The sequence below is a fragment of the Pan paniscus genome, chromosome 4 (assembly GCF_029289425.2).
Source record: "Pan paniscus chromosome 4, NHGRI_mPanPan1-v2.0_pri, whole genome shotgun sequence".
In the NCBI taxonomy this organism is placed as follows: domain Eukaryota; kingdom Metazoa; phylum Chordata; class Mammalia; order Primates; family Hominidae; genus Pan; species Pan paniscus.
In genome coordinates, this window is record NC_073253.2 from 137,128,697 (window position 1) to 137,152,689 (window position 23,993).

The 23,993-nt window shown below is 45.0% G+C and overlaps 1 long non-coding RNA gene and 1 pseudogene across 3 annotated transcripts in view; one reads left to right on the forward strand and one right to left on the reverse strand.

Annotated features, from left to right (window-relative positions):
• Positions 1-647: 647 nt before the first annotated feature.
• LOC117980392 (uncharacterized) overlaps positions 648-23,993 on the forward strand; it is a 30,834-nt gene continuing 7,488 nt past the window's right edge. For 2 of the 3 annotated variants that reach the window (XR_004671681.3, XR_004671678.3), the window contains exons 1-3: positions 648-2,273; positions 21,888-22,087; positions 23,439-23,598. This is a non-coding gene — a long non-coding RNA (uncharacterized LOC117980392). The remainder of the gene's footprint in view (positions 2,274-21,887; positions 22,088-23,438; positions 23,599-23,993) is intronic. The other variant, XR_004671677.3, reaches the window with a different exon arrangement.
• On the reverse strand, positions 15,341-15,973 carry LOC100977102 (glycine cleavage system H protein, mitochondrial-like; annotated as a pseudogene).

The following is a 23,993-nucleotide window of genomic DNA, read 5'->3' on the forward strand; positions in this document are numbered from 1 at the left end:
TTCGCTCACTCATTAATTTTGGTATTTTTCTCACGGTGCCTCAGCCCCTGTCACGGCTGCCATGGCAACAGGAGGCAGTGTGCTCAGTGCCAAAATATCTGATCAAAAAATAACCAAAATAAGCAAACACCAAGACGACTGTTCTGGGAACTATGGTTGAGGGAGAGCCGATGGCTCAGATCCAGGAAACCCTAGGCTCCAGGGTACCTGTTTCACTACCCCTCTCCCCCAGGGAAGCTTTGCTGAACATTCTGATAACCTAGAGGGCCCCTTTCCAAGGAATCCCCCACAGCACAATCTCCTAGGACTCTGAGATTTCCAATAGTTCCTGTCCAAGGGGCAGCTTTGCCTGAGGTGGGAGCATCGGGAGAGGGTGAGGGCTGGGGATCACTTCCCAGGAGCTGGCAGATGAAGCTTCTAAGAAGCTCCCTCCCTGCCCTAGCCACAAGCATCCGCACTCACTCATTCACCCACCCCTCTTCTGGCCCTTCTTGCCTTAGGCTTGTCTCCCTTTCTCTGCACCCAACCCCCACTAGGCCACTTTTGTTTTCTCACAGCCCAACATTCTGATGGGATGAACAGAGGGGAGGAAGCTGACAGTCTCCAGCCCCCTACCAACTCCTCAGTGGAGGTGCCAGAGAGGGGTACCATAAAAGTAGCTGACATTCCGAGGCCTCTGCCCACCTCTAGCTCACCTTCCTAGGGGAGATTCCTGAACATCCCTGACCACTCACACTGCACTCCAATTTTCCCTCCCACTTCTTGGGAGCCTTCTAGTTCCCTGGAGACCTCCTCTCAAGTGGGCATGTTCCCAGGAGGGGTAAAAGGATAGAGCCTCACATAAGTTAGAAATGGGCAGAGCTCTTGGTACTACCTGTCTCTTTTCCTTCTTCATCCACCACTTTCCCCTCTGAGGAGGCTTGTCTAGATGTCTGGAGCACTGGGAATTGGGGGAATGAGGAGGAGCCCCTCAACTCTGTCTCAGTCACATCACTTAATCACACCTCTCCTTCTGCCCCACCCCTCTGGCAGTGAAGGCTCACTCCCAACAGATCTCCACCCGCTTCCGGGAATGGCCAGAACTCGCCTCCTGCGTCTCTCTTTCCATTTCTATCTTCCCCTCCCCCCAAGAGCTGTAGTGGCCTTGGCCTCCTGGCAGTGCCTTCCCAGCCTGTTTCCATAGAAACTGGGTAGGCTGTGCAGTGCAAGAAGTGGAGGGGAGACAGGAGCAGGAAGGAGGGACCAAGCCTTAGGGACAGCCCCCGATGAAGGGACCGAGAGAAACGGGGAGCTGCCCCATGCAAACTGAGGGTGGGACCCCGATTTGGGGAACCGGGCGGGATGGAGGGTGGAGTGGGGGGAAGAGGTAGCAAAAGCTTGGTAGCTGGCTTTGCTGCCTCCTGAGGAAGGGGCACAGAATCTCCCCTTCCCTGCCACAGGTAGTGGGGGTTCCTCCCTCCCCACCCCCTTAAAATCCTTCTTTACCAGGAACTGCCTGATCCAGATGAATCTCTTCTCCGGGGCCCACTAGTCTCTAAGAAAGGGACCATGGAATTCCTTTCTTCCCCGAAGAGCTCCCCACTCTCCCTGACCAGAGTCTCCTTGATCTGGAGGCTGGGCAGCCCCCGGGGACCCGGTGGCCGCCGCTGACCCCGTGGCATGCGGCTCTCAAAGGCCCCATTCATCTCTGGGGGCTGAAGGCGCCATTGTCCCCAGCGGGGGGTGGTGTGGGGAGTGAAGGGGTCTGGACTCAGAAGGAAGGAATGCGTCTGGAGAAGTTGCCCCCGGGGCTCCAGTCTCAAGGTCCCCACCAGATCTCCATCGGGACCCTTTCACGACCCCGAGCCCTTTCCCCAGGAGCTCCCAGCAACCTTCGCGCTTCTCCGGAGGGTGGGGTCTGCCGCGGCGCCGGGGCAGCCTCGCCCCACCTCACTGCTGGACTCCGGAGAGCCATTTCTGGGACCGGGAGCTGTCCAGCGCCTCGGGTCCTGACGGACCGCTGATTCGCCTAGGTGCCATCGGACAAGCGGGTGCTCAGAGCCAGCTCTGGTGGCTCGGGACCTTTCCCCCAACCAGGCTAAGACCACTAAACCACGCCTGGCCCAGATGAGCTTGGATGCAGCTCCGAACGTGGGGATCCATCGGTGCTGAGAACTGACCCAGGGAGCACCTTGACCCCTGCCCTATCTGGGCACAATTGAAGGGCCAAGTGCCACCAGACCACTTTCCTGGAACCCTGTCTCAGACTTGGGCAGGAAGAAGAGCCATGAGAGGTCAGGCCTTGCCTCTCCCCGCGTTCCCCATCTTTCTCTGTGCCTCTGTTTCTGTTTTCCTCTGGCTCTCCTCCCTCCTCCTCTCTTTCCTTCCCTGCTGGGTTGGGGGCTGCTGAATTATCATTTCTCAGCTCTGCTAATGTGCTCCCCGCTGCGGGAAGGGATCATAATTCTGGGAGATGATTAAGTTTCAAATTGTTTTTCTTTGTGTTGTTAAAGATGAGGCTTTAATATGGTCCTTCCTCAGCCCGGGAGCCTGCCCCCATTTCTCCTCTCCTAGTACTCTCCTCACTAATAGGCTAGGTTTGGTACCATGTCTTTTGTGGTCCTTGCCAAACTTTTATGTGTATGGGGTGGTAAGCGAGAGGGGTATAGACCTACCCTTTACTCAAAGGGGAATTTTTTTGTTTTTGTTTTTGTTTTGTTTTTTTTGAGACTGAGCCTCACTCTGTCACCCAGATTAGAGTGCAGTGGCGCCATCTCAGCTCACTGCAACCTCTGCCTCCCGGGTTCAAGTGATTCTCCTGCCTTAGCCTCCCGAGTAGCTGGGATTAGAGCTGCGCGCCTCCACGCCTGGCTAATTTTTTATATTTCACTAGAGACAGGTTTCACCATGTTGGCCAGGCTGGTCTCGAACTCCTGATCTCAAATAGTCTGCTCGCTTCAGCATCCCAAAGTGCTGGGATTACAGGCATGAGCCACTGTGCCTGGCTAGGGATACATTTAATATAGTGGTGAGAAACACTGGTTTGGAAGTCAGACAAGTCAACATTTAAATCCTGACTCTGCCACTTACTACTCAGGTGACCTTGGATGAGTTACTTGAACTATCTGAGCCTCCGTTTCTTCATCTATTAAATGGGGATACTGTGAATTACCTCATGGAGTGTTGGTGAGGATTTAAAGTGATATATCATGTAAAGTGGTTAGCCGGGTGTACAGCTTATGGTAAAACTCAGTGAATGTTAGTAGTTATTACTACACACATACCTTACCCTGTTTGATCCTGCTTCCCATAGCCTCCCTGACTTTGTTCTTCTGTTCAATGTTTATCTAATGCCTACTATTTTCCAGGTACTGTACAATAGAGAGTAAGTTATCCAGGAGTGAGGAAGTTGGCTTTCTTACCTATTTGTTCCTCAAACACCCCTTCCTTTACCTCCTTCCTTCCTTCCTTTCAACTGAAGTTTACTCTCATTTTACCCTCCCACCGGCTTCCAGTTCTTCCTGCATTGTTCCTACTCCATTTTTCCTTCTTTCACTGATGTCTTATCACTTCACTTTGATTCTTATCCTCCTAATACACATACATTTTTTCACCTTCTACATTATTCTTCATCCCATTTGGGGCCATCATAGTGAAAAAAAGGGCTGAATTTTCAAACTAGGAAAGAGAATTCTGTCATGCTGTGTGTATGTGTATGTGTGTGTGTGTGTGTGTCTGAGGAACACACGCATTAATTCACATTCAACAGTAACTCTATAGCTGACTTCTGAACTCCTACGTTTGAACTGTGTGCTTGTTTGCCTCTCTATCCCCTCTATTTAAGCTCTTAAAATACAAGTCTATTTCTTTGCCTGCCTACCTGTCTGCTCTGTCCTTGCCTCTCTCTCTTTTGGAATTTGTTGTTTTAAACATCTTTATTGAGATACAACTGATATACAAAGAACTACATGTATTTAATATGTATGATTTGATGAATTTGGATGTCTTTGTTATATTCTAAATGGGAATGCTTACTGGTTGTTAGTATAAGAAGCTGATTTATGATAATGTGTTTTTGTGTTTGCTTAACTGCCCTCCTACCTATCACAATACTGGTGATGGGTTCAGGATACACTACACCAAAATGTGGCAACTTGACATTTGAGAAAACAGCAGAAGCAGGAGGGTCATTCCCACCTGTCCCTCTCCCTTCTTCCCGGAAGTGGGCCAAAAACCTCTGACTGTCTTCCTCCTTTTCTCCTGAGGTAGAACATAAAACCCTAATTCCAGAGGTATCCTCCCCATACCCAGAGGAAAGGAGCATCCTTGTCCTCAAGTTACACAGAGTTACTAAGTAGAATTTGAACAAAGAGACCTTGCTAAGTTTTCTCCAGTTTACTACCACTAGACTATACCTCCTTTGTCCAATCATACTTCTGCTTGCCTGTCCACTCTTAATAAGAATCCCAGTCTGGCCAGGCCTGGTGGCTCACTCCTGTAATCCCAGCACTTTGGGAAGCCGAGGTGGGTGGATCACAAGGTCAGGAGTTCAAGACCAGCCTGACCCACATGGTGAAACCCCATCTCTACTAAAAATACAAAAATTAGCAGGGCGTGGTGTTGCACACCTGAAATCCCAGCTACTCAGGAGGCTGAGGCAGGAGAATCGCTTGAAGCTGGGAGGCAGAGGTTGCAGTGAGCCAAGATCATGCCACTGCACTCCAGCCTGGGCAACAGAGCGAGACTCTGTCTCAGAAAAAAAAAAAAAAGAAAGAAAAAGAAAAGAAATCCCAGTCCATCCATTAGGGGCTTTCCTCATTTTTTTCCTTTTTTTTTTTTGAGACAGAATCTCGCTCTGTCGCCCGGGCTGGAGTACAGTGGCACGATCTTGGCTCACCGCAACCTCCACCTCCTGGATTCAAGTGATTCTCCTGCCTCAACATCCCAAGTAGCTGGGATTACAGGCGCGCGTCACCACACCTAGCTAATTTTTTGTATTTTTTTTGGTAGAGGCAGGGTTTCACCATGTTGGCCAGGCTGGTCTTGAACTCCTGACCTCAGGTGATCCACCTGCCTTGGCCTCCCAAAGTGCTGGGATTACAGGTGTGTGAGCCACCACACCTGGCCCAGCTTTCCTCATTTTAATCTTCATTGTTTGGTTACTCCTGGGAAAGTTCCATCCCAGTAGCACCAGTTTGGTGTCACAGATTAGTGGGTATGTGACTGGAAGTGTCCTATATTTCTACATTTCATGGGAAATTGGAGAAACCATTTTCACAAACAGCATCCTTTCCCACCTGTGGCTCTGAAGGCCTTTGTTTTCTTTAGGCTATCTTTGGGGGTGGTTCTGGATCTTGGGAGGACTGAATCTTTTTGTACCCTCTTTTGAGGATATCTCTTTCATCCATGGTTAAGTCATAAAATATTTATTGGTTTTGGGCCAGGCACGGTGGCTCATGCCTGTAATCTCAGCACTTTGCGGGGCCAAGACAGGTGAATTGCTTGCGGTCAGGAGATGGAGACCATCCTGGCCAACATGGTGAAACCTCATCTCCACTAAAAATACAAAAATTAGCCAGGCATGGAAGCGCGCATCTGTAGTACCAGCTACTTGGGAGGCTGCAGCACGAGAATCGCTTGAACCCAGGAGGCAGAGGTTGCCGTGAGCCGAGATGGTGCCACTGCACTCCAGCCTGGGCAACAGAGCAAGACTGTGTCTCAGAAAAAAAAAAAAAAAAAGAAAGATTTATTGGTTTTGGTTCTGAGTCAATTGATTGCTGTCTTTGATTAAAATAAGAAAAAGGATATTTCAAAGTTTTTAATTTGTTTATTTTTTAATTTTAATTTTTTTTTTTTTTTTTTTTTTTGAGATGGAGCCTCGCTGTCACCCAGGCTGGAGTAGCTGGGACTACAGGTGCCTGCCACCATGCCCGGCTAATTTTTTGTATTTTTAATAGAGACGGGGTTTCACCATGTTAGCCAGGATGGTCTCCATCTCCTGACCTCGTGATCCGCCCGCCTCAGCCTCCCAAAGTGCTGGGATTACAGGCGTGATTTAATTTGTTTTTTAAAGAGCTTGGCCGGGTGCAGTGGCTCACACCTGTAATCCCAACACTTTGAGAGGCTGAGGCGGGTGGATCACGAGGTAAGGAGATCGAGACCATCCTGGCTAACACGCTAAAACCCCATCTCTACTAAAAATACAAAAAATTAGCTGGGCGAGGTGGCGGGTGCCTCTAGTCCCAGCTACTTGGGAGGCTGAGGCAGGAGAATGGCATGAACCCGGGAGGTGGAGCTTGCAGTGAGCCCAGATCGCGCCACTGCACTTCAGCCTGGGCGATAGAGATTCCGTCTCAAAATAAAAATAAATAAATAAATAAATAAATAGCTCTATGGTGGAAAGTTGGTTTAATTGAAAGTTGGTAGGCTGGGTGTGGTGGCTCACACCTGTAATCCCAGTACTTTGGGAGGCTAATGCGGGTGCATAACGAGGTCAGGAGATCGAGGCCATCCTGGCTAACACTGTGAAACCCCGTGTCTACTAAAAATACAAAAAAAAAAAAAATTAACCGGGCATGGTGGTGGTAGGCCCCTGTAGTCCCAGCTACTCGGGAGGCTGAGGCGGGAGAATGATGTGAACCCGGGAGGCGGAGCTTGCAGTGAGCCGAGATCGCACCACTGCACTCCAGCCTGGGCGACAGAGCAAGACTCCATCTCACAAAAAAAAAAAGAAAGAAAGTTGATATTCGGAATATATATATATATATTTTTTTTAAATTTTTATTTATTTATTTATTTTTATTGATCATTCTTGGGTGTTTCTCGCAGAGGGGGATTTGGCAGGGTCATAGGACAATAGTGGAGGGAAGTTCAGCAGATAAACTAGTGAACAAAGGTCTCTGGTTTTCCTAGGCAGAGGACCCTGCGGCCTTCCGCAGTGTTTGTGTCCCTGGGTACTTGAGATTAGGGAGTGGTGATGACTCTTAACCAGCATGCTGCCTTCAAGCATCTGTTTAACAAAGCACATCTTGCACCGCCCTTAATCCATTTAACCCTGAGTGGACACAGCACATGTTTCAGAGAGCACAGGGTTGGGGGTAAGGTCACAGATCAACAGGATAAGAATTTTTCTTAGTACAGAACAAAATGAAAAGTCTCCCACGTCTACCTCTTTCTACACAGACACGGCAACCATCCGATTTCTCAATCTTTTCCCCACCTTTCCCCCCTTTCTATTCCACAAAACCGCCATTGTCATCATGGCCCGTTCTCAATGAGCTGTTGGGTACACCTCCTAGACGGGGTGGTGGCCGGGCAGAGGGGCTCCTCACTTCCCAGTAGGGGCGGCCGGGCAGAGGCGCCCCTCACCTCCCGGGCTGGGCGGCTGGCCAGGCGGGGGGCTGACCCCCCCACCTCCCTCCCGGACGGGGCAGCTGGCGGGGCAGAGGGGCTCCTCACTTCCCAGTAGGGGCGGCCGGGCAGAGGCGCCCCTCACCTCCCGGACGGGGCGGCTGGCCGGGTGGGGGGCTGAACCCCCCACCTCCCTCCCGGACGGGGCAGCTGGCCAGGCGGGGGGCTGATCCCCCCACCTCCCTCCCAGACGGGGCGGCTGGCCGGGCGGGGGGCTGACCCTATATATATATATATTTTGAGACAAGTTCTCGATCTGTCACCCAGGTTGCAGTGCAGTGGCGTGATCTTGGCTCACTGCAACCTCCACTTCCCAAGTTCAAGCGATTCTCATACCTCAGCCTCCCGAGTAGCTAGGACTACAGGGGTGCACCACCACGCCTGGCTAATTTTTGTATTTTTAATAGAGACGGGGTTTCACCATGTTGGCCAGGCTGGTCTTGAACTCCTGACCTCAAGTGATTTGCCCGCTTTGGCCTCCCAAAATGCTGGGATTACAGGTGTGAGCCACCATGCCTGGCCCAGAATATATATATATATATATTTGTTGTTGTTTGAGACGGAGTCTTGCTCTGTCACCCAGGCTGGAGTGCAGTGGCACAATCTTGGCTCACTGCAAGTTCCACCTCCCGGGTTCATGCCAGTGTCCTGCCTCAGCCTCCCGAGTAGCTGGGACTACAAGTGCCCGCCACCACGCACAACTAATTTTTTTTTGTATTTTTAGTAGAGATGGGGTTTCACGGTGTTAGCCAGGATAGTCTCGATCTCCTGACCTCGTGATCTGCCCACCTCGGCCTCCCAAAGTGTAGGCATTACAGGCGTGAGCCACTGTGCCTGGCCCAGAATATATGTATTTTAAGGCATTTCTGTTCTGTCTATTGAACCCTGCTTTTCTCATGGGAACTTCTCGGTTGACTGACCCTTTGCCCCCTTCCCAAACTCCTTCTGACTATATTTTCTGTCAACTCTCTCCATCTCCTTCTTTCTTGAGCTTCATTGCCTCTTTGGGAAGCTGAAGATCCCCCCAGACTAGCTCCTCTAAGACCTCTTCTTTCCATTTACTTCTGCTTTTCCTTCCTCCTTTTGCTTTGGTCTTCTTTCAGTTCCCTTGAATTCTTGATATGCCACCTTTCTCCCTTCCCTCTCCAGAACCTCAATTACTTGAACTTTAGGTCTCCGGCTCTCAAGATACTCAGAGACTCCTGAAAGTAACCACTTGAGGCTAAAAGGGAGAAAGAAAAATACTATTTGGAAACAAAAAATGGATGTTTGTCTACTTAGATGGGCTTTGGAGGCCGATAGCCACTAGATGTCTCCTCAGTCACTCACCTAAAATTAGTCCACAGCCTCTATAAGATTAACCTCTGATAATAGACAAATACGCCTCCAAAACTTGCATTCTTTTTCTGTGCCATTGAGTTGTAAATTTTCTACCCTGTCTTCTTTAGAACCTAATAGTTACCTTTGGGAAATACAAACTTCAGGGAGGGAATTGTCATCAGAAAAAAAAAAAAAAAGAAGAAGCTATTTGAAACCAGGTAAGTAAAAAATCTTAAAAGTCTTTCCCACAAATATTGGTAAAAAACTTTAGACAACTGAGAAGGTAATCTTAACTTGTTATACCTGCCAAAAACACAATTTAGATCTAGCCGTTTATTTTATAAATTAGTGTGTTTTGAATTATTGTACCTGGCACATGGCTAACATGTTAAAAGCTGTAAGATCGGCTGGGCACAGTGGCTCACGCCTGTAATCTCAGCACTTTGGGAGGCCAAGGTGGGCGGATCACGAGGTCAAGAGATCGAGACCATCCTGGCCAACATGGTGAAACCCTGTCTCTACTAAAAATACAAAAATTAGCTGGGTGTGGTGGCATGCGCCTGTAGTCCCAGCTACTCGGGAGGCTGAAGCAGGAGAATCGCTTGAACCAGGGAGGTAGAGATTGCAGTGAGCCGAGATTGTGCCACTGCACTCCAGCCTTGTGACAGAGCGAGACTTCGTCTCAAAAAAAAAAAAAAACCTGTAAGATCTTTGCCATCTGTCCATATGTTTACATATGTATATGTATTTGTATGTTATGCATAGCTGGTATTTTTCCTACCTCTGGATAGTATTATCACATTTATTTATAAAATTCCTTAAAGGAATTCTATTCAAATTGGTCTGGAAATAAATGAGTGCTTGTATAAAGTATTCCTAAAACTCTCAGAAATGTAGAGTCCAAGCCAGGTGTAGTGGCATGATCCTGCAGTCTCAACTACTTCAGAAGCCGAGGCAGGAGAATCTCTTGGAGAATTCCTTGAGTCCAATAGTTCAAGACCAGCCTGGGCAACATAGTGGCCTCATCTCTCTCTCTGTCTCTGAAAAAAAAGAAAGAAACAGAAACTAACCCCAAGCTTTTTTGAGTTTAGATGACTTGGGTAAATTTTCTTCCTTCCTTCCTTCCTTCCTCTCTCTCTTTCTCTTTCTTTCTTTTTTCCTTTCTTTTTTTTTTTTTTTTTTTTTTTGACAGAGTTTCACTCTTGCTGCCTGGGCTGGAGTGCAATGGCACTATCTCAGCTCACTGCAACCTCTGCCTCCCGGGTTGAAGCGACTCTCCTGCCTCAGCCTCCCAAGTAGCTGGAATTACAGGTGCCTGCCACCAAGCCCAGCTAATTTTTTGTGTTTTTAGTAGAGACATGGTTTCACTATGTTGGCCAGGCTGGTCTTGAACTCCTGACCTCGCGATCTGCCCGCTTCAGCCTCCCAAAGTGCTGGGATTACAGGCGTGAGCCACCACGCCTCGCCAACTTGGGTAAATTTTCAAGAAATAAGATTAGTTTTAAAATTGTTCGTAAAAGAAAATCAGAAACGTCTTCAGAATTGTTAGCATTAAATATAATGCAGACATACATTTTTTTCCACTTGGGTTTACTAGTCAAACAAGCTTATATTATCTCCACTTATATATTTAACTTTTAGTTTCTTTGCTTCTGTGGTATTTTTGATACTTGCCTAATTTGTCAACAAGAAAAATAACTTAAAATGGTGGCTAGCTTTGTTTAATGTCTCATGAAATTTTCATGAGCAATTTAATTCAAGCATAATTGTTAAGAACAAGTGAATTAAATGAGATATAAGTGGGATAAAAGCTTATAAATAATCTTTTCCAACAACAATTATGTTTTATAAAACATTTCCAGTTAAAAATAATTCCAAAATTTTTTTGGCAACTTCAAGCTTAAAGTTATACTAAATTAAAATGAGTAACAAACATTTATCAAATGGGTCATTTCTATGTAAGATATAATGCTGAAACATTAATCGCTGAACATGAGTTTATCTACTTTTGCTTCTTATTTCAGAAGAACGAAATATATTTGGGTCTCAGTAAAAATGTTCTGTGCCACATTGAAAAATTGTATTATGGAGATGCATATATTTCTAGAAATTATGAAATGGTGTTAAGCTACAGAATGTTGGTATGTGACAGTTCACAATTGCTTACTTCTTAGTTTTCACTAGAAATTAAGGATACTAAAATTTAAAATTCAAATTAATATATGGAATTAAAACTATTAGAAATTATAAGTGTAACAACTCTGTATGCAAATAATGCAAGGAAAATAAGATACATTGTTGGTAAGGAAAATTATAAGGCATGAGGATGTGTTTTTCTGTTAGGGGAAAAACGAGTAATTAATTCTGCCATAAAGTAGAATGACTGATCTTCCCAGAATGAGAAAGAGAAAAATATAGGGAAAGAAATGTTGATGGATATATATATATTTTTTGTTTGTTTGTTTTTGAGATGGAGTCTCACTCCGTCATCCAGGCTGTAGTGCAGTGGCATGATCTCAGCTCACTGCAACCTCTGCCTCCCGGGTACAAGCGATTCTTCTGCCTCAGCCTCCCAAGTAGCTGGGACTACAGGTGTGTGCCACCACACCCGGCTCATTTTGTATTTTTTTAGTAGAGATGGGGTTTCACCATGTTGGCCAGGTTGGTCTCAAACGCCTGACCTTGTGATCTACCCGCCTCAGCCTCCCAAAGTGCTGGGATTACAGGCATGAGCCACCACGGCCGGCTTGATGGATATTTTTAAACGGTTGTAATGGGTTTGAGGAAGGAAATCTTAGGAAAGGAGTCTTATCTGGTGTGATCAAAGCTATCTGAGACGGGATAGATTTATTCAGAAGACATTTTTAAAATTAGCCTTAGCATTAATAGTACACTGATGCAAAACTAGAATTTGGCCTCCTCTGTCAAAGACAAAGTTTTGGCCGGGTGCAGTGGCTCACGCCTGTAATCCCAGCACTTTGGGAGGCCGAGGCGGGTGGATTACCTGAGGTCAGGAGTTCGAGATCAGCCTGGGCAACACAGTGAAACCCCATCTCTACTAAAAACACAAAAATTAGCCGGGCGTGGTGACACATGCCTGTAATCCCAGCTACTCGGGAGGCTGAGGCAGGAGAATCGCTTGAACCTGGGAAGTGGAGGATGCGGTGAACTGAGATCACGCCGTTGCACTCCAGCCTGGGCAGCAAGAATAAATCTCCGTCTCACCAAAAAAAAAAAAAAAAAAAAGAAAATAAAGACAAAGTTTTTTTGATGGGGGGTATATTGGTTTGCTTTTGATAAGAGATTATGAAAAGTTTTTTCTTTACCTTTTAAGTAATTGGCATAGAAAACAAAGGTTTTGTGAGCTATCAAAATAATTTTTGGTGCTTCACATGGTCTCCACTAGGTCTTTGATTACTTAAGAAAATGGAGTTCTCTCTATTAAAAGAACTGAAGGTTTGTTTTTAAAACTATGTAACCTTCTGTACTTGCCTTTAAAATATTTTGTTGCCACTTTGATTAAATAGATAACAAATAACCTGATTTAATCAAGAGTTTTACACCTTTTGATATTGTTGACAAACTTCCCCAAATCAAATTCTAAATTAAATCTTTTTGACCTCAATCTAAATTTGGGAGCTTTTAGAGGGCCTCTGGAATATCTCAAAATAATTTATTTTCTCTCCTTATAAAAAGAGAGATATTAAACTAATTTGGCTTATTTGTGTTTTTTTGTTTGTTTGTTTTTGTTTTGTTTTGTTTTGTTTTTTGAGATGGAGTCTCACTCTGTCGCCCAGGCTGGAGTGCAGTGGCGCGATCTGGGCTCACTGCAAGCTCCACTTCCCGGGTTCACGCCATTCTCCTGCCTCAGCCTCCCGAGTAGCTGGGACTACAGGCGCCCACCACCTCGCCCAGCTAATTTTTTGTATTTTTAGTAGAGATGGGGTTTCACCTTGTTTGCCAGGATGGTCTCGATCTCCTGACCTCATGATCCGCCCACCTCGGCCTCCCAAAGTGTTGGGATTACAGGCGTGAGCCATAATTTGGCTTATTTGACATGTTAAATTTACACGGGAAACATTGTCAACTAAGAAATGATGTTTAACGTTCTTTGAATTATATCTGCATGGGTATATTATTAATGTGTGTTCTAAAAACTGTATAAAATTCTTAAAAATCTGATATGTTCTCATATAATGTTTTCGGTCATAATTTTAGTTATGTTAAAATGTTTTATCCCACAGGAATAATCAAATTTCTTCATCAGGCCAGGTGCGGTGGCTCATGCCTGTAATCCCAGCACTTTGGGAGGCCGTGGCGGGTGGATCAGGAGGTCAGGAGATCGAGACCATCCTGGCTAACACGGTGAAACCCTGTCTCTACTAAAAATACAAAAAATTAGCCACTTGCGGTGGCGGGCGCCTGTAGTCCCAGCTACTCGGGAGGCTGAGGCAGGAGAATGGTGTGAACCCGGAAGGCAGAGCTTGCAGTGAGCGGAGATCGCACCACTGCACTCCAGCCTGGGCGACAGAGCAAGCCTCTGTCTCAAAAAAAAAAAAATTTCTTCATCAATTTTGTTATTATTATAATGAACTCTCATATTTTTAACCGTGGCCAGTTTTGTTGTTGTTGTTGTTATTCACAGACAGTTGTTTTACTTTTATTCTTGTCTGAAAGTATTTGCAATCAACTATTGTCCAAAATTGCTTCTTCTTCAAGGACATTCATGAAAAAGATTTTGACAAGTACGCTGGAATAGAATGCAGGTTCAGGTTTCTGATAACTTAAAAATCATACCACTGCACTGGGTAAGAATTTTCAAAACTCTAATGAAGAAACTGATAAATTCATGAAACTGCTAAGCAAGATCAAACAGAACAAGATTTGATTACATGGGACTGAATAAACTAATGAGGATGATTTTGGGGGATGACTTTTTGGCTGAAACATTGCTGGTTCTTTAATGTTTTCTTTTCCATATTTAAGAAAACTTTTTTTTTTTTCACTTTTAAGCTATCTATAGCTTACAGCCACTTGGTAAAGTATACTTTTATAAGTATACTTTATTCAATTTCAATAAGAATTGAATTCAATAATTCAGTTTCAATAAGAATTGAAGTCATCACTTTTTCTCCTTACCTGATTCCTCCAGAATTCAGAAACTATTAGTATCCTTTCCTGATTCCTCCAGAATTCAGAAACTATTAGTGAGTATCCTTATTTTTATGGCAATATAGTTATCTGCATACGTTCAAAAAGAATCTGTTCCCCTTGTAGCAGAACACATTGGAATTATTGGCTATATTACCAAGGCTTTGACTGGAATGCCTATTTTCAGATATAACCAGAATACTTTAAAGAACTAAGGCTGACTTTATTGATCTAGTAAAGCCTCTTAGGAAAAACTGGCTTGGTAGTCTGCATACATGGTTCCCTTACATGGTTCCCCTATGTGGTTGCCTTACAGGTAAGTAAGTAATGCCACTTTTCGACAGGCCCAGGAAACTCAGGGTATTTGGGGACTTCAAGAAGAGAGGAATTTGGCCAGGCGCACACACCTGTAATCCTAGCACTTTGGGAGGCCGAGGGGGCAGATCACCTGAGGTCAGGAGTTCGAGACCAGCCTGGCAAACATGGTGAAACCCCGTCTCTACTAAAAATACAAAAATTAGCCAGGCATGGTGGCGGGCACCTGTAATCCCAGCTACTGGGGAGGCTGAGGCGGGAGAATTGCTTGAACCCGGGAGGCAGAGGTTGCAGTGAGCCGTTGCACTTCAGCCTGGGCAACAAGAGCGACACTCCCTCTCAAAAAAAAAAAAAAAGGAGAGGAATTCACCCAAATCTATAGGTATTATAGGCAAAGTATAATGAGAAATCCTTGGTTTGGCTTCCTAGACTTGAGTCAGGTTTTAAAAGTCCAATTTGAGATTCCTTATGAAAAATTCCAGCAAAGCAATCTTAAATGAGCCTTTAGGGCAATCACTGTTTTGCTGCACTTATGCAAATAATCAGGTTAAGTTTAATGAGATTGGGCCTATTTTGCAAACAAATTCATCTTATTTTGATCATCTTTGGTAGAAACAGAGGTGACTGTAGGTTTAAAAATTACATTTCAGAAGAAAACTAAAGTTTATCTATTATTGAATTCTAGTCCTGTTCATGTTTTTGAGGTTTTGTTTTGTTTTGTTGTTGTTGTTGTTTTAATGAAGAAGTATTTTATTATTTTGCTGCAAAGCTGTTGCTTCACTGTATAAAAATAGCACCACCAAAAAATGCAGTGTATTGTAAAATTAAGATAGCGGTGTTCCTCATCTGACACTGTACAAGCAACAAAAACCTCTTCACTTCCAGCTATTTCCAATGGAAAGATCATTAAGTATTTCATCCCAAATCCAGGTATGGATACATGCAAGTTACAATATTATTAAGGCTTAAGAATAACAATGTTATCTTTGAATTATGTAATGTTTATAACTAGTTTTTACCATGGATAATTTCATGAATTCTGAACACTAGAGCCTAGTCTAAAAATCACAGGATATTGTGAAAAAGACACATATTCTATTTATCTATAATCATTAGAAAGTTAAAGGGCATTTTCTTTCATTAGCAGTGTTAACAGTAGTTTTTTCTTCCCCATCGGTAATGCTAAAAGTTGCTATTGTAAGTCTATCCACCACTAATTTAAGACAACTCTGCTGGGTTGCGTTATTTCATACTAGTTTATTTAGGAGTTCCATTTTCACTCCTCAATAGATTTTATGTATTTCTCATAAGCTTCTTCACTCATAAGTTCATCTAGTTCTGAAGGGTTACTCAGTGTCATCTTGATCTGCCAACCATCTTCATAACAAGATTTGTTTACAAGTCCTGGATTTTCTGCAAGAGCTTCATTAATTTCAGTTACTTCTCCTGATAAAGGAGAACAGAGTTCACCAGCAGCTTTCACACTTTCCAAAGCACCAAACTCATCTTGTTTGTTCAATTTTGTCCCAACTTCAGGCAGACTATAGTAAACAACATCTCCCAACGCTTCCTGTGCCAAATTGCTGATTCCCACTGTTCCAATGCCATTTTCTGTTGTTACGCATTCATGTTTCTCTGTGAATTTACGCACCCAGAGCAGAGCGGGTCCAGTGCGCAGCGTACGGACGGTGCCCACACCCAGCTGCCAAGGCCTTGGCGGGCAGGGCGCGGTGGGTAACGGGACCGCGTGCAGGGTGCAGAGCAGGGCCCGCACGCTCCGCACCACTCACAGCGCCATGTTCGCTGTTGTTGTTGTTTTTTGAGACGGAGTCTTGCTCTGTTGCCCAGGCTGAAGTGCAGTGGCGTGATCTCAGCTCACTGCAAGCTCCACCTCCTGGGTTCACGCCATTCTTCTGCCTCAGCCTCCCGAGTAGCTGGGACTACAGGTGCCCGCCACCATGCCTGGCTAATTTTTTGTATTTTTTAGTAGAGACGGGGTTTCACCGTGTTAGCCAGGATGGTCTTGATCTCCTGACCTCGTGATCCAGCCGCCTCGGCCTCCCAAAGTGCTGGGATTACAGGCGTGAGCTACCTCACCCGGCCCTGAGGTTTTGTTATTTACCTATAATCTGGACTGGATCTTAAATTCTTCTAGTTTCCTCCAATATCTGGTTATCACTCTCCAAACAATTTCCAATTTTTCTCCCACCTTATGACTGAGAATCACTAAAAATTAAAACTGCCCTTTTTCCAAAGCCCTGCAAGCTAAAGCTGGACAACTTCATATAGACTTTAGAGAAATCACAACAGCCACATATGAACAATTTTTGTACGTGTTGCTCTATGTGCTACTCAGAAAGTTCCCCAGAACACCTCATGCAAACTGCAAACCAGGAAAATCTATCAGCTTGTCACTACTTGTCCTCATTCTACAATCTCAAGATGCTTTGAGCTCGAATCTAGAAATTTTTTTGACTGGCTGTCTTCTGGACTCAAAAACTGAGTTTATGGATTGCTCTAATTGTTAATGTTTGTTTTTCTATTGTTTGTCTGGAAATGCCTCTTATTAAATGCCTGATTGATTACACTACATAGAGGCCTAACTTTGGTAGAAGCCTGACTGCAATACCCCCTAACAACTGGAATAAGATACAACTGTTAACTATTTAACTGGACTGAGTTATTCCTGGAACTGAGAGATGGTTCAATGGGTTATGCAATAATCTTCCAACTCAGTTTTTGGGCTGTGAAGCCTCTTGGGAAAGTTTCAGACAGGAGAATGATGGGGTTCAGGATACCGTACTCCAAAATATGGCAACTTGGCATTTGAAAAAACAGCAGAGGCAGGAGAACCACTCTCACCTTTCCCTCTCCCTTCTTTCCTGAAGCAGGCCATAAAACCTGGGAAGGTTGGCCGGGCACAGTGGCCATGCCTGTAATCCCAGCGCTTTGGGAGGCTGAGGCTGGTGGATCACCTGAGGTCGGGAGTTCAAGACCAGCTTGGCCAACATGGTGAAACCCCATCTCTACTAAAAATACAAAAAAAAAAAGTAGCCGGGCATGGTGGTGGGCACCCGTAATCCCAGCTACTTGGGAGGCTGAGGCAGGAGAATCACTTGAACCCAGGAGGCAGAGGTTTCAGTGAGCCGAGATCGTGCCACTGCATTCCAGCCTGGGCAACAGAGTGCAACTCCATCTCAAAAAAAAGAAAAGAAAAAAACCTGGGAAGGTTACTCTCTGACCTTCTCCCTCCTTTCTTTCCTGAAGTAGGTCATGAAATCCTCATTCCAGAGATACCCTCCCTATACTAAAGAAAAGGGACTTCCTTGTTCTTGAAGGCAGAAGAATCTGAACAGGACTTGCTAAGTCCCCCACCACCAGTTTATTACCATTAGATCACACCCCTTTTGTCCTATCATACTTCTGCATGAGTGACCACTTCTACTCTTCCTCAAACCTAAGCCTAAATAAATACACAAGTTTTCCTGTTTTGGGGGGGTCTTCATTTCCTTATGAAGGCTCCTGTGTCATGTAAACCTTATATTAAATACATTTGCATACTTTTCTCTTCTTAATCTGTTTTTTATTATTGGAATCTTGGCCATGAACCTAGAAGTGGATGAGAAAAGAAATCTTTTCTCTCCAACACAACACTGACTTTTTTTTCTTTGTTTCTCCAAGGAGTCAGTCATTTCACAACTATTTGAGGGCCTAGTTCAGTGCAGGAAAACAGAAACTACTCTAGGTATTTTGAACTGAGGAGAACTTAGTGTAGAGAATTAGTGCTTACACAATCGTTGAAAGGAGTTGTGGAATGGACTTCCCAAAACTGCAACAGGAGAGCGAATATGTTTGCCATGATTAGTAAGATCAAAAGGCCACCACTGTAACTGTTGAGTTAAAGAACACATTGTCAGAGATCTGCCATCCAGGAACTAGAAAGCAGAGATCAGGAAGCTGAATGGCTGTTGCAGGAGAACTCCATGTCTCCAGGATCCTGCTTGCCAACAGAAAGCCCAAAATAGCAGAAAGAAGTCATCTTCCTCCTTTCTGTCTTACAGTCATACAAGTGTGCCTAATTGTAAGGGAGTCATGGAAATGTATTCTAGCTTCCCGGTCCCTGTAACACATTAGAAGAAAATAAGAATAGAGGTTGCATGCCAAATGACCATATTCAATACAAACCTGCCCTTTAGGAGTCCACAGATTAGAGAGATAACACCACAATAAATGCAGGTTGAAAGGATGAGCCAGGAAGTATCTGTTTCAGACCGAGTTTAAGTGGCACGAGTCAGGGACCATTTTTTTTTTCTTTTTGAGGTGGAGTTTTGCTCTCGTTGCTCAGGCTGGAGTGCAATGGCGTGATTTCGGCTCACTGCAACCTCTGCCTCCCAGGTTCAAGTGATTCTCCTGCCTCTGCCTCCCGAGTAGCTGGGATTACAGGCATGCGCCACCACACCAGCCAATTTTGTATTTTTAGGAGAGACGGGGTTTCTCCATGTTGGTCAGCCTGGTCTCGAACTTCCAACCTCAGGTGATCTGCCAGCCTCGGCCTCCCAAAGTGCTGGGATTACAGGCATGAGCCACTGTATCCACCCCATAGTAGTCTTAAAATGATTCCAGACCTAATTTGAAGCCATGGAGGTCAGACTCAGAATCATTAAAGGGACAAAGCTGAAGTCAGTGCCACAGGGAAGAGAGGGGAACAGAAGACACCATGACCTGATGTCAAAAGCTTGGAGCTCTCACTTCCTGCAAGTGGCTGTACACAAGGCCGCGAGTGCAGCCCCAAGTAAATAGGGCCCACCTTCAGTGGCAGCTTCTCTCTCACACTGGCTGGTTATGGTTTATGTGGCCCTTTGTGGCTTACTTGTCACCTGCCTCAAGACCATCATCATTCAGAAATGAGCCCGCAGGATCACCACTGGGAGAAGAGAAATACAGAGGGAAAAGATTCAAAGTGGTCCCATCTTCCAAGCAGGAGGGCCAGGGACTCAGGAGTATTTTGCTGTAGAAGGCCAAGGATCAGGTGCCTTCCAGCTGCCTGTATTTGCTTCCTTCTGCAATTCCAGATGTTTTGGCACCTCTCTTCTGTGACTCCAGGAATCAGGAGCCAGATCCTGGTGGTTCTAAGACAAGGGAATAGTGGCAGCTTCTAAGATTGCAAATAAATCCCAAGTCCATTAAAGGGCACCACTTTATATCTGTTGAGTGAGTATGAGGTGGTCTGGTATCTCCCCGGGGCTTAAATAGAAGGCAGCCTATCCTGCTGGTTCAAAGCTTGGCCTCAGAGTCCTGTCCTGGCTCAGTTGCTTCCCAGTTGTGTGATGTTGGGCAAATTACTTATTCTCAAAATGGAAATAGTGGTACATTTTTCTCTCAAGATGGTTGTGAGGATTAATTAATTATGTGTAACTATATATAAAGTGCTTAGCCCAGTGCCTGGCATATAGTAAGCTTTCTATAAATGGTAGCTGATAGTATTTTTGTTATTATTATCAATACCATATGTTCTCGGCAACAAACATCTCCCATCTTAATTACCAGAAAACATCTGGAATAGAAGGTTCCTCACACAAAGCTTGGTCTAGAACTATGAGCTCTTAGTCACATTCTGGAAAAGTGCAGAGCCAGACCAGGCCAGGATGCCCCTCAGGCCTGTTTCCTCCAGCTGAGAAGTTTCTGTCTGCTTCAATCCTAGTGCTGTCCCTGTGTAGTTCTACTGGGCATCTTGTTTTTTTTTTTTTTTTGAGATGGAATCTCATTGTATTGCCCAGGCTGGAGTGCAGTGGCATGATGTTGGCTCACTGGAACCTCCACCTCCTGGGTTCAAGCGATTCTTGTGCCTCAGCCTCCCAAGTAGCTGGGACAACAGGTGCATGCCACCATGCCTGGCTAATTTTTGTATTTTTAGTAGAGGCGGTTTTGCCATGTTGACCAGGCTGGTCTCGAACTCCTGATCTCAAATGATCCACCTGCCTCAGCCTTCCAAAGTCCTGGGATTACAGGCTTGAGCCACTGCACCTGGCCTCTGCTGGGCATCTTAACATGCCCCAGGAGAGTTATGTGGTGTCACCCTGGCAGGTGAGAAAGGAAGATACTGGTGATAGTCAGAGGCCCAGGATCAGAAGGATTTGGAATCATCTGTTCTGACATTTTCTGTCTATTTTCCTTCTTCTCTAATGTCCTTTCCCCAAAGCATTCAACTTCATTTTTTTTTAATTAATTAATTTTTTTTTTTTTTTTTTGAGATGGAGTTTCGCTCTTGTTGCCCAGGCTGGAGTGCAATGGTGTGATCTCGGCTCACCGCAACCTAGGCCTCCCAGGTTCAAGCGATTCTCCTGCCTCAGCCTCCCTAGTAGCTGGGATTACAGGCATGTGCCACCATGCCCGGCTAATTTTGTATTTTTAGTAGAGACAGGGTTTCTCCATGTTTGTCAGGCTGGTCTTGAACTCCTGACCTCAGGTGATCCACCCACCTCAGCCTCCCAAAGTACTGGGATTACAGGCGTGAGCCACTACGCCCAGCCATTTAAGTTTTATTGAACATCAATTCTGTGCCAGGCATTGTGCTAGCACTGGGGGTATAGTGAAGAACAGAGAGAAAGGCAACTCCTAACCAACTGGAGTTCTCTTTCTAATGGGGCCACAAACCATATAAATGTGATCACATAAATAATCATTTAATTACAGGTTTAATCAGTGCAAGGAAGGAAAATGACAGAGAGTAATGAGCATGGATAATGGGGGAACTTACCATCCCTCAACAGTAAGGGGTCGGGGCTGAGCAGGGGAGGTTGGGTCAGACCTGAAGAATGAGTAAGAGTCAGCTAGTCAAGGAGAAAGAAGTTTCTGGGTAGAGGTGGGCTTCTGCCAAAATGTTGGATGAAAACTTTATGGTGTGTTGCCTTGACTGGAGGTCTTAATTCTTAGCTGAGTACTCCCAAAATGATAAATATTTAGTGGTGGAATCTTTGAGAGGCTTGTGACCAGCAGATAGGATCAGGAGGCTTTCTCATTAGCCTTCAAACCAAGCCATATGGCTAGGAGGCCTGGCTCTGGGTATGTAGTGTGTGTGTGTGAGCATGAGCGTGTAGGAGTGTGACTGCATGTTTGTGACTGTGAATGTCAGTGCGGGTGTATATGGATAGATGCAGAGCTATAACAGATAATTTTGGCATCTGGGTCAAGCAACAGAAATATATCTTGAAAGTCAGGCATATATCAGTTCAGGAGGGAGTCAGAGGGGAGCAGAGAAGAAAGACTGCTCTCCCACATGCACACAGGAGCCTCCTACAAGTGGGTTCCCTGTTCATGACCTTAGACATTCCAGGTCAGCCATCTCTGCCAAGAGTCAGGGGCAAGCTAGCCAGCACTTCTAGAGAAGGACTGGTGCTGAAGATTGGGGGAGGAGAAGCCTTTAAAATGTGCACAATCTTTGAGAAAATAATTCTTTAAAATGTTGGCACCCTCCACATTTTTGTTCCTGGGCCCCTGGTGAGTGTGCCTTTAAGACTCTGAATGTATATGTGCATATATGTGTGTATGTGTGTGTTGACTGTGCTTATGTGTATATGAATAGGTGTTGGGGACTACCATGTAAATTGTGATAACTAAGAGCCCCTGTGAGTTTGGAGCCAGCAGATGTGTTCCTGCACTCCTCCCCTCCCACTTTATGTGCTCTGACACTCCCACTATGCTTATCTCTGTAGCTCTCAGCAGAAGCAGAGGCTGGGATTATCTGCCTGCCAGGGCTGAGTCCCTTCATATTAACAACAGACTGAAGATGTACTGACTGCAACGAGACAAATAGAAATAATATGGTCACATTCACCTCCATTTCATAAAGCAACTGGAACCTGGGCTCACTGCGATGAATGAGCTTCAATAATTCATCCCAGCTGCTGGTGTGGTATTGACATAAAGCTAATTTAACACTGGGGGAGCCAGGGGAAGTAGGGAGCAGTTAGCCTTCGCTTACAGCATGGTCACTCTGCTAGCACTCTGGTGCTATGCTGGAAAGCAGAACCCCAGAGTAGAAGCAAACCCCAAACAAAACCCAAACAGAACCCCAAAGCAGATCCCCAGACCTGGGGAGGTCAGTTGCCCCCTTCCCTCCTTGTAGCCAGTTGACTTTCTGAAGTTGTTAGGATGGTATTTTCTTCTTGATGATACTCTTGATCTTTTGCGTCAGGAATAGAGACTTCCCACCCCTGTCTTCAGATCTGAACTTCTCAACAAAGAGATATTTCTCAGGTCAGTCAGACTCAGGTCAGTCTCTCCAGGGAATCAAAACAAGGTTGAGGGTTTTTGTTTGTTTTGAGACAAGGTCTCCCTGTGTCACCCAGGCTGGAGTGCAGTGGCATGATCTCGTCTGACTGCAGCCTCCACCTCCCTGGCTCAAGCGATCCTGCCACCTCAGCCTCCAAAGTAGCTGAGACTACAGGCCTGTGCCATTACACCCTGCTAATTGTTTCTGTTTTGTTTTGTTTTTCTAAAGAAGGAGTTTCGCCACATTGCCCAGGCTGTCTCAGACTCCTGAGCTCAACCAATCGCCTGCCTTGGCCTCCCAAAGTGCTGGGATTACAGGCATAAGCCACCATGCACAGCAATGTTGAGGTTTTTGCTAGAGAAAAAGGGAACCTGTGGTTCATATCTTAAATGATATCCAGCAACCCATTTGATTTTTTTCTTTCTCAAAAATAAGTCACTCATTCAACATCCAAAACATGTTTGAGTTCCTATCTTTCTTCATTTATTCAACAAATACTTAGGCCAGGCACGGTGGCTCATGCCTGTAATCCCAGCACTTTGGGAGGCGGAGGTGGGCGGATAACTTGAGGTCAGGAGTTCAAGACCAGCCTGGCCAACATGGCGAAACCCCATCTCTACTAAAAAATACAAAAATTAGCTAGGCATGGTGGTGGGTGCCTGTAATCTCAGCTGCTCGGGAGGCTGAAGCAAGGAGAATCGCTTGAACCCAGGAGGCAGAAGTTGCAGTAAGCCGAGATGGTGCCACTGCACTCCAGCCTGGGTGACAGAGCGAGACTCCATCTCACAAACAAAAAACAAAAAACAAAAAAAACCCCACATATTTAGTAAGCACTTCCTGGTACTAGGTGAACCAGACGGATTGGATCCTTGCCTTCATGAAGTTGACAGTACAGCAGGAAAGATAGGCATTAAATAAATAAATGCATGAATGAGTATATAATTGCAAATTGTTGCTAAGACTGTTTATTTATATTTATTCATTAATTTAGCCTTCAATGCAATGAGAGAGAATAACATTAAGGAATAGCTTTGGAATGGGAAGACCTCTCTGAACCCTGAAGGATGAGAAGTCTGGAAAAGACAGTGGGAAGAGTAGACCAGAAGGAGGAAAAGCCACATATTTAAGGTTTTGCTTCTTGCTGCAAGCAGGTGAATAAAATTTACTGGGGCCTAGTGGGAGAAAAGGAATCAGGAAAGACCTAAGTTCAAATTTGCTTTTGCCACATTACAGTTGTGTAGCCTTGGGCAAGTTACTTCTTTCAATTCTGTTACCTCTTCTATAAGATAGAAATGATCATATTTTCCACTTTATAGGATTGTTGTGGAAAATTAAGTAAAATAATGTTCTAAAGTGCTTACCGGTGCTTGGCATATGGTAAGTGTCAATAAATTACTATTACCGCTATTATGATTATCCTTAAATGTTCCAAGTTCTTTATTACCCCCAGGCTTTGGCACAGTTTGTTTCCTTTGCCTGGATCACACACTGTTCCTTTTACTCACTCATGCACATCTTTCAAGTAACAGCTGAAATGTATTTCCCT